This window comes from Rhodamnia argentea, unplaced genomic scaffold (assembly GCF_020921035.1).
Source record: "Rhodamnia argentea isolate NSW1041297 unplaced genomic scaffold, ASM2092103v1 Rarg_v2.17, whole genome shotgun sequence".
Classification (NCBI taxonomy): Eukaryota; Viridiplantae; Streptophyta; class Magnoliopsida; order Myrtales; family Myrtaceae; genus Rhodamnia; species Rhodamnia argentea.
Window position 1 is genome coordinate 109,596 of NW_025955866.1, and position 25,893 is coordinate 135,488.

The 25,893-nt window shown below is 46.1% G+C and overlaps 9 non-coding genes and 51 pseudogenes across 9 annotated transcripts; all 60 read right to left on the reverse strand.

Annotated features, from left to right (window-relative positions):
* Positions 1-218: 218 nt before the first annotated feature.
* On the reverse strand, positions 219-336 carry LOC125313184 (annotated as a pseudogene).
* Positions 337-649: 313 nt separating this feature from the next.
* Positions 650-767, reverse strand: LOC125313185 (annotated as a pseudogene).
* A 318-nt stretch (positions 768-1,085) lies between these two features.
* Positions 1,086-1,203, reverse strand: LOC125313186 (annotated as a pseudogene).
* Positions 1,204-1,514: 311 nt separating this feature from the next.
* LOC125313235 lies at positions 1,515-1,631 on the reverse strand (annotated as a pseudogene).
* Positions 1,632-1,946: 315 nt separating this feature from the next.
* On the reverse strand, positions 1,947-2,064 carry LOC125313244 (annotated as a pseudogene).
* A 313-nt stretch (positions 2,065-2,377) lies between these two features.
* Positions 2,378-2,495, reverse strand: LOC125313225 (annotated as a pseudogene).
* A 313-nt stretch (positions 2,496-2,808) lies between these two features.
* On the reverse strand, positions 2,809-2,924 carry LOC125313043. Its single transcript, XR_007197074.1, has one exon. It is a non-coding gene; the product is annotated as a 5S ribosomal RNA (ribosomal RNA).
* A 316-nt stretch (positions 2,925-3,240) lies between these two features.
* Positions 3,241-3,359, reverse strand: LOC125313264 (annotated as a pseudogene).
* Positions 3,360-3,677: 318 nt separating this feature from the next.
* LOC125313041 lies at positions 3,678-3,794 on the reverse strand. Its single transcript, XR_007197072.1, has one exon. It is a non-coding gene; the product is annotated as a 5S ribosomal RNA (ribosomal RNA).
* A 317-nt stretch (positions 3,795-4,111) lies between these two features.
* On the reverse strand, positions 4,112-4,227 carry LOC125313032. The gene has a single exon (XR_007197063.1). It is a non-coding gene; the product is annotated as a 5S ribosomal RNA (ribosomal RNA).
* A 316-nt stretch (positions 4,228-4,543) lies between these two features.
* LOC125313204 lies at positions 4,544-4,660 on the reverse strand (annotated as a pseudogene).
* A 314-nt stretch (positions 4,661-4,974) lies between these two features.
* LOC125313283 lies at positions 4,975-5,092 on the reverse strand (annotated as a pseudogene).
* A 313-nt stretch (positions 5,093-5,405) lies between these two features.
* On the reverse strand, positions 5,406-5,522 carry LOC125313036. Its single transcript, XR_007197067.1, has one exon. It is a non-coding gene; the product is annotated as a 5S ribosomal RNA (ribosomal RNA).
* A 313-nt stretch (positions 5,523-5,835) lies between these two features.
* Positions 5,836-5,954, reverse strand: LOC125312996. The gene has a single exon (XR_007197027.1). It is a non-coding gene; the product is annotated as a 5S ribosomal RNA (ribosomal RNA).
* A 317-nt stretch (positions 5,955-6,271) lies between these two features.
* Positions 6,272-6,391, reverse strand: LOC125313039. The gene has a single exon (XR_007197070.1). It is a non-coding gene; the product is annotated as a 5S ribosomal RNA (ribosomal RNA).
* A 315-nt stretch (positions 6,392-6,706) lies between these two features.
* Positions 6,707-6,825, reverse strand: LOC125313314. Its single transcript, XR_007197149.1, has one exon. It is a non-coding gene; the product is annotated as a 5S ribosomal RNA (ribosomal RNA).
* Positions 6,826-7,141: 316 nt separating this feature from the next.
* LOC125313187 lies at positions 7,142-7,259 on the reverse strand (annotated as a pseudogene).
* Positions 7,260-7,575: 316 nt separating this feature from the next.
* On the reverse strand, positions 7,576-7,693 carry LOC125313188 (annotated as a pseudogene).
* A 312-nt stretch (positions 7,694-8,005) lies between these two features.
* Positions 8,006-8,123, reverse strand: LOC125313233 (annotated as a pseudogene).
* A 314-nt stretch (positions 8,124-8,437) lies between these two features.
* On the reverse strand, positions 8,438-8,555 carry LOC125313189 (annotated as a pseudogene).
* Positions 8,556-8,871: 316 nt separating this feature from the next.
* Positions 8,872-8,990, reverse strand: LOC125313109. Its single transcript, XR_007197129.1, has one exon. It is a non-coding gene; the product is annotated as a 5S ribosomal RNA (ribosomal RNA).
* A 313-nt stretch (positions 8,991-9,303) lies between these two features.
* LOC125313337 lies at positions 9,304-9,422 on the reverse strand. Its single transcript, XR_007197152.1, has one exon. It is a non-coding gene; the product is annotated as a 5S ribosomal RNA (ribosomal RNA).
* A 315-nt stretch (positions 9,423-9,737) lies between these two features.
* Positions 9,738-9,856, reverse strand: LOC125313329 (annotated as a pseudogene).
* A 317-nt stretch (positions 9,857-10,173) lies between these two features.
* Positions 10,174-10,290, reverse strand: LOC125313241 (annotated as a pseudogene).
* A 315-nt stretch (positions 10,291-10,605) lies between these two features.
* Positions 10,606-10,723, reverse strand: LOC125313227 (annotated as a pseudogene).
* A 319-nt stretch (positions 10,724-11,042) lies between these two features.
* Positions 11,043-11,160, reverse strand: LOC125313190 (annotated as a pseudogene).
* A 315-nt stretch (positions 11,161-11,475) lies between these two features.
* Positions 11,476-11,592, reverse strand: LOC125313141 (annotated as a pseudogene).
* Positions 11,593-11,905: 313 nt separating this feature from the next.
* On the reverse strand, positions 11,906-12,022 carry LOC125313257 (annotated as a pseudogene).
* A 315-nt stretch (positions 12,023-12,337) lies between these two features.
* Positions 12,338-12,454, reverse strand: LOC125313207 (annotated as a pseudogene).
* A 314-nt stretch (positions 12,455-12,768) lies between these two features.
* LOC125313142 lies at positions 12,769-12,885 on the reverse strand (annotated as a pseudogene).
* A 317-nt stretch (positions 12,886-13,202) lies between these two features.
* Positions 13,203-13,320, reverse strand: LOC125313271 (annotated as a pseudogene).
* A 314-nt stretch (positions 13,321-13,634) lies between these two features.
* Positions 13,635-13,752, reverse strand: LOC125313191 (annotated as a pseudogene).
* Positions 13,753-14,065: 313 nt separating this feature from the next.
* LOC125313143 lies at positions 14,066-14,182 on the reverse strand (annotated as a pseudogene).
* A 312-nt stretch (positions 14,183-14,494) lies between these two features.
* On the reverse strand, positions 14,495-14,612 carry LOC125313300 (annotated as a pseudogene).
* Positions 14,613-14,926: 314 nt separating this feature from the next.
* On the reverse strand, positions 14,927-15,045 carry LOC125313305 (annotated as a pseudogene).
* Positions 15,046-15,361: 316 nt separating this feature from the next.
* LOC125313267 lies at positions 15,362-15,479 on the reverse strand (annotated as a pseudogene).
* A 314-nt stretch (positions 15,480-15,793) lies between these two features.
* Positions 15,794-15,911, reverse strand: LOC125313193 (annotated as a pseudogene).
* A 313-nt stretch (positions 15,912-16,224) lies between these two features.
* On the reverse strand, positions 16,225-16,342 carry LOC125313228 (annotated as a pseudogene).
* A 311-nt stretch (positions 16,343-16,653) lies between these two features.
* Positions 16,654-16,772, reverse strand: LOC125313333 (annotated as a pseudogene).
* A 321-nt stretch (positions 16,773-17,093) lies between these two features.
* Positions 17,094-17,212, reverse strand: LOC125313315 (annotated as a pseudogene).
* A 310-nt stretch (positions 17,213-17,522) lies between these two features.
* On the reverse strand, positions 17,523-17,640 carry LOC125313327 (annotated as a pseudogene).
* A 316-nt stretch (positions 17,641-17,956) lies between these two features.
* On the reverse strand, positions 17,957-18,075 carry LOC125313332 (annotated as a pseudogene).
* A 315-nt stretch (positions 18,076-18,390) lies between these two features.
* On the reverse strand, positions 18,391-18,506 carry LOC125313316 (annotated as a pseudogene).
* A 314-nt stretch (positions 18,507-18,820) lies between these two features.
* LOC125313194 lies at positions 18,821-18,938 on the reverse strand (annotated as a pseudogene).
* Positions 18,939-19,248: 310 nt separating this feature from the next.
* On the reverse strand, positions 19,249-19,365 carry LOC125313144 (annotated as a pseudogene).
* Positions 19,366-19,680: 315 nt separating this feature from the next.
* On the reverse strand, positions 19,681-19,797 carry LOC125313145 (annotated as a pseudogene).
* Positions 19,798-20,110: 313 nt separating this feature from the next.
* On the reverse strand, positions 20,111-20,229 carry LOC125313275 (annotated as a pseudogene).
* A 313-nt stretch (positions 20,230-20,542) lies between these two features.
* Positions 20,543-20,659, reverse strand: LOC125313306 (annotated as a pseudogene).
* Positions 20,660-20,974: 315 nt separating this feature from the next.
* LOC125313195 lies at positions 20,975-21,092 on the reverse strand (annotated as a pseudogene).
* Positions 21,093-21,407: 315 nt separating this feature from the next.
* LOC125313247 lies at positions 21,408-21,524 on the reverse strand (annotated as a pseudogene).
* Positions 21,525-21,838: 314 nt separating this feature from the next.
* On the reverse strand, positions 21,839-21,956 carry LOC125313284 (annotated as a pseudogene).
* A 314-nt stretch (positions 21,957-22,270) lies between these two features.
* Positions 22,271-22,387, reverse strand: LOC125313208 (annotated as a pseudogene).
* Positions 22,388-22,704: 317 nt separating this feature from the next.
* LOC125313146 lies at positions 22,705-22,821 on the reverse strand (annotated as a pseudogene).
* Positions 22,822-23,134: 313 nt separating this feature from the next.
* LOC125313339 lies at positions 23,135-23,251 on the reverse strand (annotated as a pseudogene).
* A 316-nt stretch (positions 23,252-23,567) lies between these two features.
* LOC125313196 lies at positions 23,568-23,685 on the reverse strand (annotated as a pseudogene).
* A 317-nt stretch (positions 23,686-24,002) lies between these two features.
* LOC125313209 lies at positions 24,003-24,119 on the reverse strand (annotated as a pseudogene).
* Positions 24,120-24,432: 313 nt separating this feature from the next.
* LOC125313340 lies at positions 24,433-24,549 on the reverse strand (annotated as a pseudogene).
* Positions 24,550-24,865: 316 nt separating this feature from the next.
* LOC125313249 lies at positions 24,866-24,982 on the reverse strand (annotated as a pseudogene).
* A 316-nt stretch (positions 24,983-25,298) lies between these two features.
* LOC125313236 lies at positions 25,299-25,415 on the reverse strand (annotated as a pseudogene).
* A 313-nt stretch (positions 25,416-25,728) lies between these two features.
* LOC125313341 lies at positions 25,729-25,843 on the reverse strand (annotated as a pseudogene).
* Positions 25,844-25,893: the final 50 nt, after the last annotated feature.

The following is a 25,893-nucleotide window of genomic DNA, read 5'->3' on the forward strand; positions in this document are numbered from 1 at the left end:
CGTGATTAGTTAACGGGATATTCCTTGGAAACGACAAACTAAGAAAAAAAATCCCCATGAATCGAAATTCGCACGTAACTTTTGATCCGGGAAGGACTCACGGGGCCCGTAAGTACTTTTCGGAAAGCTCGTTCGAGCCGGTCACGATGGGCCCGTTATGCCTTCCCGAGTGCATTTCTTGAGTCGAAAAAAAATTAAAAAGTAAAAAACGAAAATGAGGGGTGCAACACGAGGACTTCCCGGGAGGTCACCCATCCTAGTACTACTCTCGCCCAAGCACGCTTAACCCGGAGTTCGATGGGATCCGGTGCATTAGTCTTTGGTATGATCGCACCCGTTATGTTATGCATTGCAAATATATTTGTAATAAATGCCCTTCCCCTTCTTGCAAAATGTTCGAACTTTCTTTTTCCTGGTTTTCGTGCCCTGTCGCGTGATTAGTTAACGGGATATTCCTTGGAAACGACAAACTAAGAAAAAAAATCCCCATGAATCGAAATTCGCACGTAACTTTTGATCCGGAAGGACTCACGGGGCCCGTAAGTACTTTTCGGGGAGCTCGTTCGAGCCGGTCACGATGGGCCCGTTATGCCTTCCGAGTGCATTTCTTGAGTCGCAAAAAAAATTAAAAAGTAAAAAACGAAAATGAGGGGTGCAACACGAGGACTTCCCGGGAGGTCACCCATCCTAGTACTACTCTCGCCCAAGCACGCTTAACCCGGAGTTCGATGGGATCCGGTGCATTAGTCTTTGGTATGATCGCACCCGTTATGTTATGCATTGCAAATATATTTGTAATAAATGCCCTTCCCCTTCTTGCAAAATGTTCGAACTTTCTTTTTCCTGGTTTTTCGTGCCCTGTCGCGTGATTAGTTAACGGGATATTCCTTGGAAAGCGACAAACTAAGAAAAAAAAATCCCCATGAATCGAAATTCGCACGTAACTTTTGATCCAGGAAGGACTCACGGGGCCCGTAAGTACTTTTCGGAAGCTCGTTCGAGCCGGTCACGATGGGCCCCGTTATGCCTTCCGAGTGCATTTCTTGAGTCGCAAAAAAAAATTAAAAAGTAAAAAACGAAAATGAGGGGTGCAACACGAGGACTTCCCGGGAGGTCACCCATCCTAGTACTACTCTCGCCCAAGCACGCTTAACCCGGAGTTCGATGGGATCCGGTGCATTAGTCTTTGGTATGATCGCACCCGTTATGTTATGCATTGCAAATATATTTGTAATAAATGCCCTTCCCCTTCTTGCAAAATGTTCGAACTTTCTTTTTTCCTGGTTTTTCGTGCCTGTCGCGTGATTAGTTAGCGGGATATTCCTTGGAAACGACAAACTAAAAAAAAAATCCCCATGAATCGAAATTCGCACGTAACTTTTGATCCGGAAGGACTCACGGGGCCCGTAAGTACTTTTCGGAAGCTCGTTCGAGCCGGTCACGATGGGCCCCGTTATGCCTTCCGAGTGCATTTCTTGAGTTAAAAAAAATTAAAAAGTAAAAAACGAAAATGAGGGGTGCAACGCGAGGACTTCCCGGGAGGTCACCCATCCTAGTACTACTCTCGCCCAAGCACGCTTAACCGGAGTTCGATGGGATCCGGTGCATTAGTCTTTGGTATGATCGCACCCGTTATGTTATGCATTGCAAATATATTTGTAATAAATGCCCTTCCCCTTCTTGCAAAATGTTCGAACTTTCTTTTTCCTGGTTTTCGTGCCTGTCGCGTGATTAGTTAACGGGATATTCCTTGGAAACGACAAACTAAGAAAAAAAATCCCCATGAATCGAAATTCGCACGTAACTTTTGATCCGGGAAGGACTCACGGGGCCCGTAAGTACTTTTTCGGAAGCTCGTTCGAGCCGGTCACGATGGGCCCCGTTATGCCTTCCCAGTGCATTTCTTGAGTCGCAAAAAAAAATTAAAAAGTAAAAAACGAAAATGAGGGGTGCGACGCGAGGACTTCCCGGGAGGTCGCCCATCCTAGTACTACTCTCGCCCAAGCACGCTTAACCCGGAGTTCGATGGGATCCGGTGCATTAGTCTTTGGTATGATCGCACCCGTTATGTTATGCATTGCAAATATATTTGTAATAAATGCCCTTCCCCTTCTTGCAAAATGTTCGAACTTTCTTTTTCCTGGTTTTCGTGCCCTGTCGCGTGATTAGTTAACGGGATATTCCTTGGAAGCGACAAACTAAGAAAAAAAATCCCCATGAATCGAAATTCGCACGTAACTTTTGATCCGGGAAGGACTCACGGGGCCCGTAAGTACTTTTCGGAAAGCTCGTTCGAGCCGGTCACGATGGGCCCGTTATGCCTTCCGAGTGCATTTCTTGAGTCGCAAAAAAATTAAAAAGTAAAAAACGAAAATGAGGGGTGCAACACGAGGACTTCCCGGGAGGTCGCCCATCCTAGTACTACTCTCGCCCAAGCACGCTTAACCCGGAGTTCGATGGGATCCGGTGCATTAGTCTTTGGTATGATCGCACCCGTTATGTTATGCATTGCAAATATATTTGTAATAAATGCCCTTCCCCTTCTTGCAAAATGTTCGAACTTTCTTTTTCCTGGTTTTCGTGCCCTGTCGCGTGATTAGTTAACGGGATATTCCTTGGAAACGACAAACTAAGAAAAAAAATCCCCGTGAATCGAAATTCGCACGTAACTTTTGATCCGGAAGGACTCACGGGGCCCGTAAGTACTTTTCGGAAAGCTCGTTCGAGCCGGTCACGATGGGCCCGTTATGCCTTCCGAGTGCATTTCTTGAGTCGCAAAAAAAATTAAAAAGTAAAAAACGAAAATGAGGGGTGCAACGCGAGGACTTCCCGGGAGGTCACCCATCCTAGTACTACTCTCGCCCAAGCACGCTTAACCGGAGTTCGATGGGATCCGGTGCATTAGTGCTGGTATGATCGCACCCGTTATGTTATGCATTGCAAATATATTTGTAATAAATGCCCTTCCCCTTCTTGCAAAATGTTCGAACTTTCTTTTTTCCTGGTTTTCGTGCCCTGTCGCGTGATTAGTTAACGGGATATTCCTTGGAAACGACAAACTAAGAAAAAAAATCCCCATGAATCGAAATTCGCACGTAACTTTTGATCCGGAAGGACTCACGGGGCCCGTAAGTAACTTTTCGGAAAGCTCGTTCGAGCCGGTCACGATGGGCCCCGTTATGCCTTCCGAGTGCATTTCTTGAGTCGCAAAAAAAATTAAAAAGTAAAAAACGAAAATGAGGGGTGCGACACGAGGACTTCCCGGGGAGGTCACCCATCCTAGTACTACTCTCGCCCAAGCACGCTTAACCCGGAGTTCGATGGGATCCGGTGCATTAGTCTTTGGTATGATCGCACCCGTTATGTTATGCATTGCAAATATATTTGTAATAAATGCCCTTCCCCTTCTTGCAAAATGTTCGAACTTTCTTTTTTCCTGGTTTTTTCGTGCCCGTCGCGTGATTAGTTAACGGGATATTCCTTGGAAACGACAAACTAAGAAAAAAAATCCCCATGAATCGAAATTCGCACGTAACTTTTGATCCGGAAGGACTCACGGGGCCCGTAAGTACTTTTCGGAAAGCTCGTTCCGAACCGGTCACGATGGGCCCCGTTATGCCTTCCCGAGTGCATTTCTTGAGTCGCAAAAAAAATTAAAAAGTAAAAAACGAAAATGAGGGGTGCAACACGAGGACTTCCCGGGAGGTCGCCCATCCTAGTACTACTCTCGCCCAAGCACGCTTAACCCGGAGTTCGATGGGATCCGGTGCATTAGTGCTGGTATGATCGCACCCGTTATGTTATGCATTGCAAATATATTTGTAATAAATGCCCTTCCCCTTCTTGCAAAATGTTCGAACTTTCTTTCTTCCTGGTTTTCGTGCCCTGTCGCGTGATTAGTTAACGGGATATTCCTTGGAAACGACAAACTAAGAAAAAAAATCCCCGTGAATCGAAATTCGCACGTAACTTTTGATCCGGAAGGACTCACGGGGCCCGTAAGTACTTTTCGGAAAGCTCGTTCCGAGCCGGTCACGATGGGCCCCGTTATGCCTTCCCGAGTGCATTTCTTGAGTCGCAAAAAAAATTAAAAAGTAAAAAACGAAAATGAGGGGTGCAACACGAGGACTTCCCAGGAGGTCGCCCATCCTAGTACTACTCTCGCCCAAGCACGCTTAACCGGAGTTCGATGGGATCCGGTGCATTAGTGCTGGTATGATCGCACCCGTTATGTTATGCATTGCAAATATATTTGTAATAAATGCCCTTCCCCTTCTTGCAAAATGTTCGAACTTTCTTTCTTCCTGGTTTTCGTGCCTGTCGCGTGATTAGTTAACGGGATATTCCTTGGAAACGACAAACTAAGAAAAAAAATCCCCATGAATCGAAATTCGCACGTAACTTTTGATCCGGAAGGACTCACGGGGCCCGTAAGTACTTTTCGGAAAGCTCGTTCCGAACCGGTCACGATGGGCCCCGTTATGCCTTCCCGAGTGCATTTCTTGAGTCGCAAAAAAAATTAAAAAGTAAAAAACGAAAATGAGGGGTGCGACACGAGGACTTCCCGGGAGGTCGCCCATCCTAGTACTACTCTCGCCCAAGCACGCTTAACCGGAGTTCGATGGGATCCGGTGCATTAGTCTTTGGTATGATCGCACCCGTTATGTTATGCATTGCAAATATATTTGTAATAAATGCCCTTCCCCTTCTTGCAAAATGTTCGAACTTTCTTTTTTCCTGGTTTTCGTGCCTGTCGCGTGATTAGTTAACGGGATATTCCTTGGAAACGACAAACTAAGAAAAAAAAATCCCCGTGAATCGAAATTCGCACGTAACTTTTGATCCGGAAGGACTCACGGGGCCCGTAAGTACTTTTCGGAAAGCTCGTTCGAGCCGGTCACGATGGGCCCGTTATGCCTTCCGAGTGCATTTCTTGAGTCGCAAAAAAAATTAAAAAGTAAAAAACGAAAATGAGGGGTGCAACACGAGGACTTCCCGGGAGGTCACCCATCCCTAGTACTACTCTCGCCCAAGCACGCTTAACCGGAGTTCGATGGGATCCGGTGCATTAGTCTTTGGTATGATCGCACCCGTTATGTTATGCATTGCAAATATATTTGTAATAAATGCCCTTCCCCTTCTTGCAAAATGTTCGAACTTTCTTTTTCCTGGTTTTTCGTGCCCTGTCGCGTGATTAGTTAACGGGATATTCCTTGGAAACGACAAACTAAGAAAAAAAATCCCCATGAATCGAAATTCGCACGTAACTTTTGATCCAGAAGGACTCACGGGGCCCGTAAGTACTTTTCGGAAGCTCGTTCGAACCGGTCACGATGGGCCCCGTTATGCCTTCCGAGTGCATTTCTTGAGTCGCAAAAAAATTAAAAAGTAAAAAACGAAAATGAGGGGTGCAACACGAGGACTTCCCGGGAGGTCACCCATCCTAGTACTACTCTCGCCCAAGCACGCTTAACCCGGAGTTCGATGGGATCCGGTGCATTAGTGCTGGTATGATCGCACCCGTTATGTTATGCATTGCAAATATATTTGTAATAAATGCCCTTCCCCTTCTTGCAAAATGTTCGAACTTTCTTTCTTCCTGGTTTTCGTGCCCTGTCGCGTGATTAGTTAACGGGATATTCCTTGGAAACGACAAACTAAGAAAAAAAATCCCCGTGAATCGAAATTCGCACGTAACTTTTGATCCGGAAGGACTCACGGGGCCCGTAAGTACTTTTCGGAAGCTCGTTCGAACCGGTCACGATGGGCCCGTTATGCCTTCCGAGTGCATTTCTTGAGTCGCAAAAAAAATTAAAAAGTAAAAAACGAAAATGAGGGGTGCGACACGAGGACTTCCCAGGAGGTCACCCATCCTAGTACTACTCTCGCCCAAGCACGCTTAACTTCGGAGTTCTGATGGGATCCGGTGCATTAGTGCTGGTATGATCGCACCCGTTATGTTATGCATTGCAAATATATTTGTAATAAATGCCCTTCCCCTTCTTGCAAAATGTTCGAACTTTCTTTCTTCCTGGTTTTCGTGCCCTGTCGCGTGATTAGTTAACGGGATATTCCTTGGAAACGACAAACTAAGAAAAAAAAATCCCCGTGAATCGAAATTCGCACGTAACTTTTGATCCGTAAGGACTCACGGGGCCCGTAAGTACTTTTCGGAAAGCTCGTTCCGAGCCGGTCACGATGGGCCCGTTATGCCTTCCCGAGTGCATTTCTTGAGTCGCAAAAAAAATTAAAAAGTAAAAAACGAAAATGAGGGGTGCAACACGAGGACTTCCCGGGAGGTCACCCATCCTAGTACTACTCTCGCCCAAGCACGCTTAACTTCGGAGTTCTGATGGGATCCGGTGCATTAGTCTTTGGTATGATCGCTACCCGTTATGTTATGCATTGCAAATATATTTGTAATAAATGCCCTTCCCCTTCTTGCAAAATGTTCGAACTTTCTTTCTTCCTGGTTTTCGTGCCCTGTCGCGTGATTAGTTAACGGGATATTCCTTGGAAGCGACAAACTAAGAAAAAAAATCCCCATGAATCGAAATTCGCACGTAACTTTTGATCCATAAGGACTCACGGGGCCCGTAAGTACTTTTCGGAAGCTCGTTCGAGCCGGTCACGATGGGCCCGTTATGCCTTCCGAGTGCATTTCTTGAGTCGCAAAAAAAAATTAAAAAGTAAAAAACGAAAATGAGGGGTGCAACACGAGGACTTCCCGGGAGGTCACCCATCCTAGTACTACTCTCGCCCAAGCACGCTTAACTTCGGAGTTCTGATGGGATCCGGTGCATTAGTGCTGGTATGATCGCACCCGTTATGTTATGCATTGCAAATATATTTGTAATAAATGCCCTTCCCCTTCTTGCAAAATGTTCGAACTTTCTTTTTTCCTGGTTTTCGTGCCCTGTCGCGTGATTAGTTAGCGGGATATTCCTTGGAAACGACAAACTAAGAAAAAAATCCCCGTGAATCGAAATTCGCACGTAACTTTTGATCCAGGAAGGACTCACGGGGCCCGTAAGTACTTTTCGGAAAGCTCGTTCGAACCGGTCACGATGGGCCCGTTATGCCTTCCCCGAGTGCATTTCTTGAGTCGTAAAAAAAATTAAAAAGTAAAAAACGAAAATGAGGGGTGCAACACGAGGACTTCCCGGGAGGTCACCCATCCTAGTACTACTCTCGCCCAAGCACGCTTAACCCGGAGTTCGATGGGATCCGGTGCATTAGTCTTTGGTATGATCGCACCCGTTATGTTATGCATTGCAAATATATTTGTAATAAATGCCCTTCCCCTTCTTGCAAAATGTTCGAACTTTCTTTCTTCCTGGTTTTCGTGCCTGTCGCGTGATTAGTTAACGGGATATTCCTTGGAAACGACAAACTAAGAAAAAAAAATCCCCATGAATCGAAATTCGCACGTAACTTTTGATCCGGAAGGACTCACGGGGCCCGTAAGTACTTTTCGGAAAGCTCGTTCGAACCGGTCCACGATGGGCCCCGTTATGCCTTCCCGAGTGCATTTCTTGAGTCGCAAAAAAATTAAAAAGTAAAAAACGAAAATGAGGGGTGCAACACGAGGACTTCCCGGGAGGTCACCCATCCTAGTACTACTCTCGCCCAAGCACGCTTAACCCGGAGTTCGATGGGATCCGGTGCATTAGTCTTTGGTATGATCGCACCCGTTATGTTATGCATTGCAAATATATTTGTAATAAATGCCCTTCCCCTTCTTGCAAAATGTTCGAACTTTCTTTTTCCTGGTTTTCGTGCCCTGTCGCGTGATTAGTTAACGGGATATTCCTTGGAAAGCGACAAACTAAGAAAAAAAATCCCCGTGAATCGAAATTCGCACGTAACTTTTGATCCGGAAGGACTCACGGGGCCCGTAAGTACTTTTCGGAAGCTCGTTCGAGCCGGTCGCGATGGGCCCCGTTATGCCTTCCGAGTGCATTTCTTGAGTCGCAAAAAAATTAAAAAGTAAAAAACGAAAATGAGGGTGCAACACGAGGACTTCCCGGGAGGTCGCCCATCCTAGTACTACTCTCGCCCAAGCACGCTTAACCCGGAGTTCGATGGGATCCGGTGCATTAGTCTTTGGTATGATCGCACCCGTTATGTTATGCATTGCAAATATATTTGTAATAAATGCCCTTCCCCTTCTTGCAAAATGTTCGAACTTTCTTTCTTCCTGGTTTTCGTGCCGCGTCGCGTGATTAGTTAACGGGATATTCCTTGGAAACGACAAACTAAGAAAAAAAATCCCCGTGAATCGAAATTCGCACGTAACTTTTGATCCGGAAGGACTCACGGGGCCCGTAAGTACTTTTCGGAAGCTCGTTCGAACCGGTCACGATGGGCCCCGTTATGCCTTCCGAGTGCATTTCTTGAGTCGGAAAAAAAATTAAAAAGTAAAAAACGAAAATGAGGGGTGCAACACGAGGACTTCCCGGGAGGTCACCCATCCTAGTACTACTCTCGCCCAAGCACGCTTAACCCGGAGTTCGATGGGATCCGGTGCATTAGTCTTTGGTATGATCGCACCCGTTATGTTATGCATTGCAAATATATTTGTAATAAATGCCCTTCCCCTTCTTGCAAAATGTTCGAACTTTCTTTCTTCCTGGTTTTCGTGCCTGTCGCGTGATTAGTTAGCGGGATATTCCTTGGAAACGACAAACTAAGAAAAAAAATCCCCATGAATCGAAATTCGCACGTAACTTTTGATCCGTAAGGACTCACGGGGCCCGTAAGTACTTTTCGGAAAGCTCGTTCCGAGCCGGTCACGATGGGCCCCGTTATGCCTTCCCGAGTGCATTTCTTGAGTCGCAAAAAAAATTAAAAAGTAAAAAACGAAAATGAGGGGTGCGACACGAGGACTTCCCAGGAGGTCACCCATCCTAGTACTACTCTCGCCCAAGCACGCTTAACTTCGGAGTTCTGATGGGATCCGGTGCATTAGTGCTGGTATGATCGCACCCGTTATGTTATGCATTGCAAATATATTTGTAATAAATGCCCTTCCCCTTCTTGCAAAATGTTCGAACTTTCTTTCTTCCTGGTTTTCGTGCCCTGTCGCGTGATTAGTTAACGGGATATTCCTTGGAAACGACAAACTAAGAAAAAAAATCCCCGTGAATCGAAATTCGCACGTAACTTTTGATCCATAAGGACTCACGGGGCCCGTAAGTACTTTTCGGAAGCTCGTTCCGAGCCGGTCACGATGGGCCCGTTATGCCTTCCGAGTGCATTTCTTGAGTCGTAAAAAAATTAAAAAGTAAAAAACGAAAATGAGGGGTGCAACACGAGGACTTCCCGGGAGGTCGCCCATCCTAGTACTACTCTCGCCCAAGCACGCTTAACTTCGGAGTTCTGATGGGATCCGGTGCATTAGTGCTGGTATGATCGCACCCGTTATGTTATGCATTGCAAATATATTTGTAATAAATGCCCTTCCCCTTCTTGCAAAATGTTCGAACTTTCTTTTTTCCTGGTTTTCGTGCCCTGTCGCGTGATTAGTTAACGGGATATTCCTTGGAAACGACAAACTAAGAAAAAAAATCCCCATGAATCGAAATTCGCACGTAACTTTTGATCCAGAAGGACTCACGGGGCCCGTAAGTACTTTTCGGAAAGCTCGTTCCGAACCGGTCACGATGGGCCCCGTTATGCCTTCCGAGTGCATTTCTTGAGTCGCAAAAAAATTAAAAAGTAAAAAACGAAAATGAGGGGTGCAACACGAGGACTTCCCGGGAGGTCACCCATCCTAGTACTACTCTCGCCCAAGCACGCTTAACCCGGGGTTACGATGGGATCCGGTGCATTAGTCTTTGGTATGATCGCTACCCGTTATGTTATGCATTGCAAATATATTTGTAATAAATGCCCTTCCCCTTCTTGCAAAATGTTCGAACTTTCTTTTTTCCTGGTTTTCGTGCCCTGTCGCGTGATTAGTTAGCGGGATATTCCTTGGAAACGACAAACTAAGAAAAAAAATCCCCGTGAATCGAAATTCGCACGTAACTTTTGATCCGGAAGGACTCGCGGGGCCCGTAAGTACTTTTCGGAAGCTCGTTCGAACCGGTCACGATGGGCCCCGTTATGCCTTCCGAGTGCATTTCTTGAGTCGCAAAAAAAAATTAAAAAAGTAAAAAACGAAAATGAGGGGTGCAACACGAGGACTTCCCGGGAGGTCACCCATCCTAGTACTACTCTCGCCCAAGCACGCTTAACCGGAGTTCGATGGGATCCGGTGCATTAGTCTTTGGTATGATCGCTCCCGTTATGTTATGCATTGCAAATATATTTGTAATAAATGCCCTTCCCCTTCTTGCAAAATGTTCGAACTTTCTTTTTTCCTGGTTTTTCGTGCCCTGTCGCGTGATTAGTTAACGGGATATTCCTTGGAAACGACAAACTAAGAAAAAAAATCCCCGTGAATCGAAATTCGCACGTAACTTTTGATCCGGAAGGACTCACGGGGCCCGTAAGTACTTTTCGGAAGCTCGTTCGAGCCGGTCACGATGGGCCCGTTATGCCTTCCGAGTGCATTTCTTGAGTCGCAAAAAAAATTAAAAAGTAAAAAACGAAAATGAGGGGGTGCAACACGAGGACTTCCCGGGAGGTCGCCCATCCTAGTACTACTCTCGCCCAAGCACGCTTAACCCGGAGTTCGATGGGATCCGGTGCATTAGTCTTTGGTATGATCGCACCCGTTATGTTATGCATTGCAAATATATTTGTAATAAATGCCCTTCCCCTTCTTGCAAAATGTTCGAACTTTCTTTCTTCCTGGTTTTCGTGCCCTGTCGCGTGATTAGTTAACGGGATATTCCTTGGAAAGCGACAAACTAAGAAAAAAAATCCCCGTGAATCGAAATTCGCACGTAACTTTTGATCCGGGAAGGACTCACGGGGCCCGTAAGTACTTTTCGGAAAGCTCGTTCGAGCCGGTCACGATGGGCCCCGTTATGCCTTCCGAGTGCATTTCTTGAGTCGCAAAAAAAATTTTAAAAAGTAAAAAACGAAAATGAGGGGTGCAACACGAGGACTTCCCGGGAGGTCACCCATCCTAGTACTACTCTCGCCCAAGCACGCTTAACCCGGAGTTCGATGGGATCCGGTGCATTAGTCTTTGGTATGATCGCACCCGTTATGTTATGCATTGCAAATATATTTGTAATAAATGCCCTTCCCCTTCTTGCAAAATGTTCGAACTTTCTTTTTTCCTGGTTTTCGTGCCTGTCGCGTGATTAGTTAACGGGATATTCCTTGGAAACGACAAACTAAGAAAAAAAATCCCCGTGAATCGAAATTCGCACGTAACTTTTGATCCAGGAAGGACTCACGGGGCCCGTAAGTACTTTTCGGAAAGCTCGTTCGAGCCGGTCACGATGGGCCCCGTTATGCCTTCCGAGTGCATTTCTTGAGTCGTAAAAAAAATTAAAAAGTAAAAAACGAAAATGAGGGGTGCAACACGAGGACTTCCCGGGAGGTCACCCATCCTAGTACTACTCTCGCCCAAGCACGCTTAACCGGAGTTCGATGGGATCCGGTGCATTAGTCTTTGGTATGATCGCACCCGTTATGTTATGCATTGCAAATATATTTGTAATAAATGCCCTTCCCCTTCTTGCAAAATGTTCGAACTTTCTTTTTCCTGGTTTTCGTGCCCTGTCGCGTGATTAGTTAACGGGATATTCCTTGGAAAGCGACAAACTAAGAAAAAAATCCCCATGAATCGAAATTCGCACGTAACTTTTGATCCGGAAGGACTCACGGGGCCCGTAAGTACTTTTCGGAAAGCTCGTTCGAGCCGGTCACGATGGGCCCGTTATGCCTTCCCGAGTGCATTTCTTGAGTCGAAAAAAAATTAAAAAGTAAAAAACGAAAATGAGGGGTGCAACACGAGGACTTCCCGGGAGGTCACCCATCCTAGTACTACTCTCGCCCAAGCACGCTTAACCGGAGTTCGATGGGATCCGGTGCATTAGTCTTTGGTATGATCGCTACCCGTTATGTTATGCATTGCAAATATATTTGTAATAAATGCCCTTCCCCTTCTTGCAAAATGTTCGAACTTTCTTTTTTCCTGGTTTTCGTGCCCTGTCGCGTGATTAGTTAACGGGATATTCCTTGGAAACGACAAACTAAAAAAAAAATCCCCGTGGATCGAAATTCGCACGTAACTTTTGATCCGGAAGGACTCACGGGGCCCGTAAGTACTTTTCGGAAAGCTCGTTCGAGCCGGTCCACGATGGGCCCCGTTATGCCTTCCGAGTGCATTTCTTGAGTCGAAAAAAAATTAAAAAGTAAAAAACGAAAATGAGGGGTGCAACACGAGGACTTCCCGGGAGGTCGCCCATCCTAGTACTACTCTCGCCCAAGCACGCTTAACCGGAGTTCGATGGGATCCGGTGCATTAGTCTTTGGTATGATCGCACCCGTTATGTTATGCATTGCAAATATATTTGTAATAAATGCCCTTCCCCTTCTTGCAAAATGTTCGAACTTTCTTTTTCCTGGTTTTCGTGCCCTGTCGCGTGATTAGTTAACGGGATATTCCTTGGAAACGACAAACTAAGAAAAAAAATCCCCGTGAATCGAAATTCGCACGTAACTTTTGATCCGGAAGGACTCACGGGGCCCGTAAGTACTTTTCGGAAAGCTCGTTCGAACCGGTCACGATGGGCCCGTTATGCCTTCCGAGTGCATTTCTTGAGTCGTAAAAAAAATTAAAAAGTAAAAAACGAAAATGAGGGGGTGCAACACGAGGACTTCCCGGGAGGTCACCCATCCTAGTACTACTCTCGCCCAAGCACGCTTAACCGGAGTTCGATGGGATCCGGTGCATTAGTCTTTGGTATGATCGCACCCGTTATGTTATGCATTGCAAATATATTTGTAATAAATGCCCTTCCCCTTCTTGCAAAATGTTCGAACTTTCTTTTTTCCTGGTTTTCGTGCCCTGTCGCGTGATTAGTTAACGGGATATTCCTTGGAAAGCGACAAACTAAGAAAAAAAATCCCCGTGAATCGAAATTCGCACGTAACTTTTGATCCGGAAGGACTCACGGGGCCCGTAAGTACTTTTCGGAAAGCTCGTTCGAGCCGGTCGCGATGGGCCCCGTTATGCCTTCCTGAGTGCATTTCTTGAGTCGTAAAAAAAATTAAAAAGTAAAAAACGAAAATGAGGGGTGCAACACGAGGACTTCCCGAGGAGGTCACCCATCCTAGTACTACTCTCGCCCAAGCACGCTTAACCGGAGTTCGATGGGATCCGGTGCATTAGTCTTTGGTATGATCGCACCCGTTATGTTATGCATTGCAAATATATTTGTAATAAATGCCCTTCCCCTTCTTGCAAAATGTTCGAACTTTCTTTTTTCCTGGTTTTCGTGCCCTGTCGCGTGATTAGTTAACGGGATATTCCTTGGAAACGACAAACTAAGAAAAAAAATCCCCGTGGATCGAAATTCGCACGTAACTTTTGATCCGGAAGGACTCACGGGGCCCGTAAGTACTTTTCGGAAAGCTCGTTCGAGCCGGTCACGATGGGCCCCGTTATGCCTTCCGAGTGCATTTCTTGAGTCGTAAAAAAATTAAAAAGTAAAAAACGAAAATGAGGGGTGCAACACGAGGACTTCCCGGGAGGTCACCCATCCTAGTACTACTCTCGCCCAAGCACGCTTAACCCGGAGTTCGATGGGATCCGGTGCATTAGTCTTTGGTATGATCGCACCCGTTATGTTATGCATTGCAAATATATTTGTAATAAATGCCCTTCCCCTTCTTGCAAAATGTTCGAACTTTCTTTTTCCTGGTTTTTCGTGCCTGTCGCGTGATTAGTTAACGGGATATTCCTTGGAAACGACAAACTAAGAAAAAAAATCCCCGTGAATCGAAATTCGCACGTAACTTTTGATCCGGAAGGACTCACGGGGCCCGTAAGTACTTTTCGGAAAGCTCGTTCGAGCCGGTCACGATGGGCCCCGTTATGCCTTCCGAGTGCATTTCTTGAGTCGCAAAAAAATTAAAAAGTAAAAAACGAAAATGAGGGGTGCAACACGAGGACTTCCCGGGAGGTCACCCATCCTAGTACTACTCTCGCCCAAGCACGCTTAACCGGAGTTCGATGGGATCCGGTGCATTAGTCTTTGGTATGATCGCACCCGTTATGTTATGCATTGCAAATATATTTGTAATAAATGCCCTTCCCCTTCTTGCAAAATGTTCGAACTTTCTTTTTCCTGGTTTTCGTGCCGCGTTGCGTGATTAGTTAACGGGATATTCCTTGGAAACGACAAACTAAGAAAAAAATCCCCATGAATCGAAATTCGCACGTAACTTTTGATCCGGATGGACTCGCGGGGCCCGTAAGTACTTTTCGGAAAGCTCGTTCGAGCCGGTCCACGATGGGCCCCGTTATGCCTTCCGAGTGCATTTCTTGAGTCGAAAAAAAATTAAAAAGTAAAAAACGAAAATGAGGGTGCAACACGAGGACTTCCCGGGGAGGTCGCCCATCCTAGTACTACTCTCGCCCAAGCACGCTTAACCGGAGTTCGATGGGATCCGGTGCATTAGTCTTTGGTATGATCGCACCCGTTATGTTATGCATTGCAAATATATTTGTAATAAATGCCCTTCCCCTTCTTGCAAAATGTTCGAACTTTCTTTTTTCCTGGTTTTCGTGCCCTGTCGCGTGATTAGTTAGCGGGATATTCCTTGGAAACGACAAACTAAGAAAAAAAATCCCCGTGAATCGAAATTCGCACGTAACTTTTGATCCGGAAGGACTCACGGGGCCCGTAAGTACTTTTCGGAAAGCTCGTTCGAGCCGGTCACGATGGGCCCCGTTATGCCTTCCGAGTGCATTTCTTGAGTCGCAAAAAAATTAAAAAGTAAAAAACGAAAATGAGGGGTGCAACGCGAGGACTTCCCGGGGAGGTCACCCATCCTAGTACTACTCTCGCCCAAGCACGCTTAACCCGGAGTTCGATGGGATCCGGTGCATTAGTCTTTGGTATGATCGCACCCGTTATGTTATGCATTGCAAATATATTTGTAATAAATGCCCTTCCCCTTCTTGCAAAATGTTCGAACTTTCTTTTTCCTGGTTTTTTCGTGCCCTGTCGCGTGATTAGTTAACGGGATATTCCTTGGAAACGACAAACTAAGAAAAAAAATCCCCGTGAATCGAAATTCGCACGTAACTTTTGATCCGGAAGGACTCACGGGGCCCGTAAGTACTTTTCGGAAAGCTCGTTCGAACCGGTCACGATGGGCCCCGTTATGCCTTCCGAGTGCATTTCTTGAGTCGCAAAAAAAATTAAAAAGTAAAAAACGAAAATGAGGGGTGCAACACGAGGACTTCCCGGGGAGGTCACCCATCCTAGTACTACTCTCGCCCAAGCACGCTTAACCGGAGTTCGATGGGATCCGGTGCATTAGTCTTTGGTATGATCGCACCCGTTATGTTATGCATTGCAAATATATTTGTAATAAATGCCCTTCCCCTTCTTGCAAAATGTTCGAACTTTCTTTTTTCTGGTTTTCGTGCCCTGTCGCGTGATTAGTTAACGGGATATTCCTTGGAAACGACAAACTAAGAAAAAAAATCCCCGTGGATCGAAATTCGCACGTAACTTTTGATCCGGAAGGACTCACGGGGCCCGTAAGTACTTTTCGGAAGCTCGTTCGAGCCGGTCACGATGGGCCCCGTTATGCCTTCCGAGTGCATTTCTTGAGTCGTAAAAAAAATTAAAAAGTAAAAAACGAAAATGAGGGGGTGCAACACGAGGACTTCCCGGGAGGTCACCCATCCTAGTACTACTCTCGCCCAAGCACGCTTAACCCGGAGTTCGATGGGATCCGGTGCATTAGTCTTTGGTATGATCGCACCCGTTATGTTATGCATTGCAAATATATTTGTAATAAATGCCCTTCCCCTTCTTGCAAAATGTTCGAACTTTCTTTTTCCTGGTTTTCGTGCCCTGTCGCGTGATTAGTTAACGGGATATTCCTTGGAAACGACAAACTAAGAAAAAAATCCCCGTGGATCGAAATTCGCACGTAACTTTTGATCCCGGAAGGACTCACGGGGCCCGTAAGTACTTTTCGGGAAGCTCGTTCGAGCCGGTCACGATGGGCCCGTTATGCCTTCCGAGTGCATTTCTTGAGTCGTAAAAAAAATTAAAAAGTAAAAAACGAAAATGAGGGGTGCAACACGAGGACTTCCCGGGAGGTCGCCCATCCTAGTACTACTCTCGCCCAAGCACGCTTAACCCGGAGTTCGATGGGATCCGGTGCATTAGTCTTTGGTATGATCGCACCCGTTATGTTATGCATTGCAAATATATTTGTAATAAATGCCCTTCCCCTTCTTGCAAAATGTTCGAACTTTCTTTTTCCTGGTTTTCGTGCCCTGTCGCGTGATTAGTTAGCGGGATATTCCTTGGAAAGCGACAAACTAAGAAAAAAATCCCCGTGAATCGAAATTCGCGCGTAACTTTTGATCCGGAAGGACTCACGGGGCCCGTAAGTACTTTTCGGAAGCTCGTTCGAACCGGTCGCGATGGGCCCGTTATGCCTTCCGAGTGCATTTCTTGAGTCGTAAAAAAATTAAAAAGTAAAAAACGAAAATGAGGGGTGCAACACGAGGACTTCCCGGGGAGGTCACCCATCCTAGTACTACTCTCGCCCAAGCACGCTTAACCCGGAGTTCGATGGGATCCGGTGCATTAGTCTTTGGTATGATCGCTTACCCGTTATGTTATGCATTGCAAATATATTTGTAATAAATGCCCTTCCCCTTCTTGCAAAATGTTCGAACTTTCTTTTTTCCTGGTTTTCGTGCCCTGTTGCGTGATTAGTTAGCGGGATATTCCTTGGAAACGACAAACTAAGAAAAAAAAATCCCCGTGGATCGAAATTCGCACGTAACTTTTGATCCGGATGGACTCACGGGGCCCGTAAGTACTTTTCGGAAAGCTCGTTCCGAGCCGGTCACGATGGGCCCGTTATGCCTTCCCGAGTGCATTTCTTGAGTCCGTAAAAAAAAATTAAAAAGTAAAAAACGAAAATGAGGGGTGCAACACGAGGACTTCCCGGGGAGGTCGCCCATCCTAGTACTACTCTCGCCCAAGCACGCTTAACCGGAGTTACGATGGGATCCGGTGCATTAGTCTTTGGTATGATCGCACCCGTTATGTTATGCATTGCAAATATATTTGTAATAAATGCCCTTCCCCTTCTTGCAAAATGTTCGAACTTTCTTTTTTCTGGTTTTCGTGCCCTGTCGCGTGATTAGTTAGCGGGATATTCCTTGGAAGCGACAAACTAAGAAAAAAATCCCCGTGGATCGAAATTCGCACGTAACTTTTGATCCGGATGGACTCACGGGGCCCGTAAGTACTTTTCGGAGCTCGTTCGAGCCGGTCACGATGGGCCCGTTATGCCTTCCCGAGTGCATTTCTTGAGTCGAAAAAAAATTAAAAAATAAAAAACGAAAATGAGGGGTGCAACACGAGGACTTCCCGGGAGGTCACCCATCCTAGTACTACTCTCGCCCAAGCACGCTAACCCGGAGTTACGATGGGATCCGGTGCATTAGTCTTTGGTATGATCGCTCCCGTTATGTTATGCATTGCAAATATATTTGTAATAAATGCCCTTCCCCTTCTTGCAAAATGTTCGAACTTTCTTTTTTCCTGGTTTTCGTGCCCTGTTGCGTGATTACTTAACGGGATATTCCTTGGAAACGACAAACTAAGAAAAAAAATCCCCGTGGATCGAAATTCGCACGTAACTTTTGATCCGGATGGACTCACGGGGCCCGTAAGTACTTTTCGGAAGCTCGTTCGAGCCGGTCACGATGGGCCCGTTATGCCTTCCGAGTGCATTTCTTGAGTCGTAAAAAAAAATTAAAAAAGTAAAAAACGAAAATGAGGGGGTGCAACACGAGGACTTCCCGGGAGGTCGCCCCATCCTAGTACTACTCTCGCCCAAGCACGCTTAACCCGGAGTTCGATGGGATCCGGTGCATTAGTCTTTGGTATGATCGCTACCCGTTATGTTATGCATTGCAAATATATTTGTAATAAATGCCCTTCCCCTTCTTGCAAAATGTTCGAACTTTCTTTTTTCCTGGTTTTCGTGCCCTGTTGCGTGATTAGTTAACGGGATATTCCTTGGAAACGACAAACTAAGAAAAAAAATCCCCGTGGATCGAAATTCGCACGTAACTTTTGATCCGGATGGACTCACGGGGCCCGTAAGTACTTTTCGGAAGCTCGTTCGAGCCGGTCCACGATGGGCCCGTTATGCCTTCCGAGTGCATTTCTTGAGTCGTAAAAAAAATTAAAAAATAAAAAACGAAAATGAGGGGTGCAACACGAGGACTTCCCGGGAGGTCACCCATCCTAGTACTACTCTCGCCCAAGCACGCTTAACCGGGTTCGATGGGATCCGGTGCATTAGTCTTTGGTATGATCGCACCCGTTATGTTATGCATTGCAAATATATTTGTAATAAATGCCCTTCCCCTTCTTGCAAAATGTTCGAACTTTCTTTTTTCTGGTTTTCGTGCCCTGTTGCGTGATTAGTTAGCGGGATATTCCTTGGAAGCGACAAACTAAGAAAAAAAATCCCCGTCGAATCGAAATTCGCACGTAACTTTTGATCCGGATGGACTCACGGGGCCCGTAAGTACTTTTCGGAAGCTCGTTCGAGCCGGTCACGATGGGCCCCGTTATGCCTTCCGAGTGCATTTCTTGAGTCGTAAAAAAATTAAAAAATAAAAAACGAAAATGAGGGGGTGCAACACGAGGACTTCCCGGGAGGTCACCCATCCTAGTACTACTCTCGCCCAAGCACGCTTAACCCGGAGTTCGATGGGATCCGGTGCATTAGTCTTTGGTATGATCGCACCCGTTATGTTATGCATTGCAAATATATTTGTAATAAATGCCCTTCCCCTTCTTGCAAAATGTTCGAACTTTCTTTTTCCTGGTTTTCGTGCCCTGTTGCGTGATTAGTTAGCGGGATATTCCTTGGAAGCGACAAACTAAGAAAAAAAATCCCCGTGGATCGAAATTCGCGCGTAACTTTTGATCCGGATGGACTCACGGGGCCCGTAAGTACTTTTCGGAAGCTCGTTCGAGCCGGTCGCGATGGGCCCGTTATGCCTTCCGAGTGCATTTCTTGGTCGTAAAAAAAATTAAAAAATAAAAACGAAAATGAGGGGTGCAACACGAGGACTTCCCGGGAGGTCACCCATCCTAGTACTACTCTCGCCCAAGCACGCTTAACCGGAGTTCGATGGGATCCGGTGCATTAGTCTTTGGTATGATCGCACCCGTTATGTTATGCATTGCAAATATATTTGTAATAAATGCCCTTCCCCTTCTTGCAAAATGTTCGAACTTTCTTTTTTCCTGGTTTTCGTGCCCTGTCGCGTGATTAGTTAGCGGGATATTCCTTGGAAACGACAAACTAAGAAAAAAAATCCCCGTGGATCGAAATTCGCACGTAACTTTTGATCCGGATGGACTCACGGGGCCCGTAAGTACTTTTCGGAAGCTCGTTCGAGCCGGTCACGATGGGCCCCGTTATGCCTTCCGAGTGCATTTCTTGAGTCGTAAAAAAAATTAAAAATATAAAAAACGAAAATGAGGGGTGCAACACGAGGACTTCCCGGGAGGTCACCCATCCTAGTACTACTCTCGCCCAAGCACGCTTAACCGGAGTTCGATGGGATCCGGTGCATTAGTCTTTGGTATGATCGCACCCGTTATGTTATGCATTGCAAATATATTTGTAATAAATGCCCTTCCCCTTCTTGCAAAATGTTCGAACTTTCTTTTTTCCTGGTTTTCGTGCCCTGTCGCGTGATTAGTTAACGGGATATTCCTTGGAAACGACAAACTAAGAAAAAAATCCCCGTGGATCGAAATTCGCACGTAACTTTTGATCCGGATGGACTCACGGGGCCCGTAAGTACTTTTCGGAAAGCTCGTTCGAGCCGGTCCACGATGGGCCCGTTATGCCTTCCGAGTGCATTTCTTGAGTCGAAAAAAAATTAAAAAATAAAAAACGAAAATGAGGGGTGCAACACGAGGACTTCCCGGGGAGGTCACCCATCCTAGTACTACTCTCGCCCAAGCACGCTTAACCCGGAGTTCGATGGGATCCGGTGCATTAGTCTTTGGTATGATCGCACCCGTTATGTTATGCATTGCAAATATATTTGTAATAAATGCCCTTCCCCTTCTTGCAAAATGTTCGAACTTTCTTTTTTCCTGGTTTTCGTGCCCTGTTGCGTGATTAGTTAACGGGATATTCCTTGGAAGCGACAAACTAAGAAAAAAATCCCCGTCGATCGAAATTCGCGCGTAACTTTTGATCCGGGATGGACTCGCGGGGCCCGTAAGTACTTTTCGGAAGCTCGTTCGAGCCGGTCGCGATGGGCCCCGTTATGCCTTCCGAGTGCATTTCTTGGTCCGTAAAAAAATTAAAAAATATAAAACGAAAATGAGGGGTGCAACGCGAGGACTTCCCGGGAGGTCGCCCATCCTAGTACTACTCTCGCCCAAGCACGCTTAACCGGGGTTCGATGGGATCCGGTGCATTAGTCTTTGGTATGATCGCACCCGTTATGTTATGCATTGCAAATATATTTGTAATAAATGCCCTTCCCCTTCTTGCAAAATGTTCGAACTTTCTTTTTTCCTGGTTTTCGTGCCCTGTTGCGTGATTACTTAGCGGGATATTCCTTGGAAACGACAAACTAAGAAAAAAAATCCCCGTGGATCGAAATTCGCACGTAACTTTTGATCCGGATGGACTCACGGGGCCCGTAAGTACTTTTCGGAAGCTCGTTCGAGCCGGTCCGCGATGGGCCCCGTTATGCCTTCCGAGTGCATTTCTTGAGCCGTAAAAAAAATTAAAAAATATAAAACGAAAATGAGGGGTGCAACACGAGGACTTCCCGGGAGGTCACCCATCCTAGTACTACTCTCGCCCAAGCACGCTTAACCCGGAGTTCGATGGGATCCGGTGCATTAGTCTTTGGTATGATCGCACCCGTTATGTTATGCATTGCAAATATATTTGTAATAAATGCCCTTCCCCTTCTTGCAAAATGTTCGAACTTTCTTTTTTCCTGGTTTTCGTGCCCTGTTGCGTGATTACTTAACGGGATATTCCTTGGAAGCGACAAACTAAGAAAAAAAATCCCCGTCGATCGAAATTCGCACGTAACTTTTGATCCGGATGGACTCACGGGGCCCGTAAGTACTTTTCGGAAGCTCGTTCGAACCGGTCCACGATGGGCCCCGTTATGCCTTCCCGAGTGCATTTCTTGAGTCGTAAAAAAATTAAAAAATATAAAACGAAAATGAGGGGTGCAACGCGAGGACTTCCCGGGAGGTCGCCCATCCTAGTACTACTCTCGCCCAAGCACGCTTAACCGGAGTTCGATGGGATCCGGTGCATTAGTCTTTGGTATGATCGCACCCGTTATGTTATGCATTGCAAATATATTTGTAATAAATGCCCTTCCCCTTCTTGCAAAATGTTCGAACTTTCCTTTTTCCTGGTTTTCGTGCCCTGTTGCGTGATTACTTAGCGGGATATTCCTTGGAAACGACAAACTAAGAAAAAAAATCCCCGTGGATCGAAATTCGCACGTAACTTTTGATCCGGATGGACTCACGGGGCCCGTAAGTACTTTTCGGAAGCTCGTTCGAGCCGGTCACGATGGGCCCGTTATGCCTTCCCGAGTGCATTTCTTGAGTCCGTAAAAAAATTAAAAAATATAAAACGAAAATGAGGGGTGCAACACGAGGACTTCCCGGGAGGTCACCCATCCCTAGTACTACTCTCGCCCAAGCACGCTTAACCGGAGTTCGATGGGATCCGGTGCATTAGTCTTTGGTATGATCGCACCCGTTATGTTATGCATTGCAAATATATTTGTAATAAATGCCCTTCCCCTTCTTGCAAAATGTTCGAACTTTCTTTTTTTCCTGGTTTTCGTGCCTGTTGCGTGATTACTTAGCGGGATATTCCTTGGAAACGACAAACTAAGAAAAAAAATCCCCGTCGATCGAAATTCGCACGTAACTTTTGATCCGGATGGACTCACGGGGCCCGTAAGTACTTTTCGGAAAGCTCGTTCGAGCCGGTCCGCGATGGGCCCGTTATGCCTTCCGAGTGCATTTCTTGGCCGTAAAAAAAATTAAAAAATATAAAACGAAAATGAGGGGTGCAACACGAGGACTTCCCGGGAGGTCGCCCATCCTAGTACTACTCTCGCCCAAGCACGCTTAACCGGAGTTCGATGGGATCCGGTGCATTAGTCTTTGGTATGATCGCACCCGTTATGTTATGCATTGCAAATATATTTGTAATAAATGCCCTTCCCCTTCTTGCAAAATGTTCGAACTTTCTTTTTTCCTGGTTTTACGTGCCTTTGTTGCGTGATTACTTAACGGGATATTCCTTGGAAGCGACAAACTAAGAAAAAAAATCCCCGTGGATCGAAATTCGCACGTAACTTTTGATCCCGGATGGACTCACGGGGCCCGTAAGTACTTTTCGGAAAGCTCGTTCGAGCCGGTCACGATGGGCCCGTTATGCCTTCCCAGTGCATTTCTTGAGTCGTAAAAAAAATTAAAAAATATAAAACGAAAATGAGGGGTGCAACACGAGGACTTCCCGGGAGGTCACCCATCCTAGTACTACTCTCGCCCAAGCACGCTTAACCGGAGTTCGATGGGATCCGGTGCATTAGTCTTTGGTATGATCGCACCCGTTATGTTATGCATTGCAAATATATTTGTAATAAATGCCCTTCCCCTTCTTGCAAAATGTTCGAACTTTCTTTTTTCCTGGTTTTCGTGCCCTGTTGCGTGATTACTTAGCGGGATATTCCTTGGAAGCGACAAACTAAGAAAAAAATCCCCGTGGATCGAAATTCGCACGTAACTTTTGATCCCGGATGGACTCACGGGGCCCGTAAGTACTTTTCGGAAGCTCGTTCGAACCGGTCGCGATGGGCCCGTTATGCCTTCCCGAGTGCATTTCTTGAGTCGTAAAAAAATTAAAAAATATAAAACGAAAATGAGGGGTGCGACACGAGGACTTCCCGGGGAGGTCACCCATCCTAGTACTACTCTCGCCCAAGCACGCTAACCGGAGTTCGATGGGATCCGGTGCATTAGTCTTTGGTATGATCGCACCCGTTATGTTATGCATTGCAAATATATTTGTAATAAATGCCCTTCCCCTTCTTGCAAAATGTTCGAACTTTCTTTTTTCCTGGTTTTCGTGCCTGTTGCGTGATTACTTAGCGGGATATTCCTTGGAAAGCGACAAACTAAGAAAAAAAAATCCCCGTGGATCGAAATTCGCGCGTAACTTTTGATCCGGATGGACTCGCGGGGCCCGTAAGTACTTTTCGGAGCTCGTTCGAGCCGGTCCGCGATGGGCCCCGTTATGCCTTCCGAGTGCATTTCTTGAGCCGTAAAAAAAAATTAAAAAATATAAAACGAAAATGAGGGGTGCAACACGAGGACTTCCCGGGAGGTCACCCATCCTAGTACTACTCTCGCCCAAGCACGCTTAACCCGGAGTTCGATGGGATCCGGTGCATTAGTCTTTGGTATGATCGCACCCGTTATGTTATGCATTGCAAATATATTTGTAATAAATGCCCTTCCCCTTCTTGCAAAATGTTCGAACTTTCTTTTTTCCTGGTTTTTCGTGCCTGTTGCGTGATTACTTAGCGGGATATTCCTTGGAAACGACAAACTAAGAAAAAAAATCCCCGTGGATCGAAATTCGCACGTAACTTTTGATCCGGATGGACTCACGGGGCCCGTAAGTACTTTTCGGAAAGCTCGTTCGAGCCGGTCCGCGATGGGCCCGTTATGCCTTCCCGAGTGCATTTCTTGAGCCGTAAAAAAAAATTAAAAAATATAAAACGAAAATGAGGGGTGCAACACGAGGACTTCCCGGGAGGTCGCCCATCCTAGTACTACTCTCGCCCAAGCACGCTTAACCGGAGTTCGATGGGATCCGGTGCATTAGTCTTTGGTATGATCGCACCCGTTATGTTATGCATTGCAAATATATTTGTAATAAATGCCCTTCCCCTTCTTGCAAAATGTTCGAACTTTCTTTTTTCCTGGTTTTCGTGCCCTGTTGCGTGATTACTTAACGGGATATTCCTTGGAAGCGACAAACTAAGAAAAAAATCCCCGTCGATCGAAATTCGCGCGTAACTTTTGATCCGGATGGACTCACGGGGCCCGTAAGTACTTTTCGGAAAGCTCGTTCGAGCCGGTCACGATGGGCCCGTTATGCCTTCCGAGTGCATTTCTTGAGCCGTAAAAAAAATTAAAAAATATAAAACGAAAATGAGGGGTGCAACGCGAGGACTTCCCGGGAGGTCACCCATCCTAGTACTACTCTCGCCCAAGCACGCTTAACCGGGGTTCGATGGGATCCGGTGCATTAGTCTTTGGTATGATCGCTTACCCGTTATGTTATGCATTGCAAATATATTTGTAATAAATGCCCTTCCCCTTCTTGCAAAATGTTCGAACTTTCTTTTTTCCTGGTTTTCGTGCCCTGTTGCGTGATTACTTAGCGGGATATTCCTTGGAAACGACAAACTAAGAAAAAAAATCCCCGTGGATCGAAATTCGCACGTAACTTTTGATCCGGATGGACTCACGGGGCCCGTAAGTACTTTTCGGAAAGCTCGTTCGAGCCGGTCACGATGGGCCCCGTTATGCCTTCCGAGTGCATTTCTTGAGCCGTAAAAAAATTAAAAAATATAAAACGAAAATGAGGGGTGCAACGCGAGGACTTCCCGGGAGGTCGCCCATCCTAGTACTACTCTCGCCCAAGCACGCTTAACCGGAGTTCGATGGGATCCGGTGCATTAGTCTTTGGTATGATCGCACCCGTTATGTTATGCATTGCAAATATATTTGTAATAAATGCCCTTCCCCTTCTTGCAAAATGTTCGAACTTTCTTTTTTCCTGGTTTTTCGTGCCCTGTCGCGTGATTACTTAGCGGGATATTCCTTGGAAGCGACAAACTAAGAAAAAAAATCCCCGTCGATCGAAATTCGCACGTAACTTTTGATCCCGGATGGACTCACGGGGCCCGTAAGTACTTTTCGGAAGCTCGTTCGAGCCGGTCGCGATGGGCCCCGTTATGCCTTCCGAGTGCATTTCTTGAGTCGTAAAAAAAATTAAAAAATATAAAACGAAAATGAGGGGTGCAACGCGAGGACTTCCCGGGAGGTCACCCATCCTAGTACTACTCTCGCCCAAGCACGCTTAACCGGAGTTCGATGGGATCCGGTGCATTAGTCTTTGGTATGATCGCACCCGTTATGTTATGCATTGCAAATATATTTGTAATAAATGCCCTTCCCCTTCTTGCAAAATGTTCGAACTTTCTTTTTCCTGGTTTTCGTGCCTGTTGCGTGATTACTTAGCGGGATATTCCTTGGAAGCGACAAACTAAGAAAAAAATCCCCGTCGATCGAAATTCGCACGTAACTTTTGATCCGGATGGACTCACGGGGCCCGTAAGTACTTTTCGGGAAGCTCGTTCGAACCGGTCCACGATGGGCCCGTTATGCCTTCCCGAGTGCATTTCTTGAGTCGTAAAAAAAATTAAAAAATATAAAACGAAAATGAGGGGTGCAACACGAGGACTTCCCGGAGGTCACCCATCCTAGTACTACTCTCGCCCAAGCACGCTAACCGGAGTTCGATGGGATCCGGTGCATTAGTCTTTGGTATGATCGCACCCGTTATGTTATGCATTGCAAATATATTTGTAATAAATGCCCTTCCCCTTCT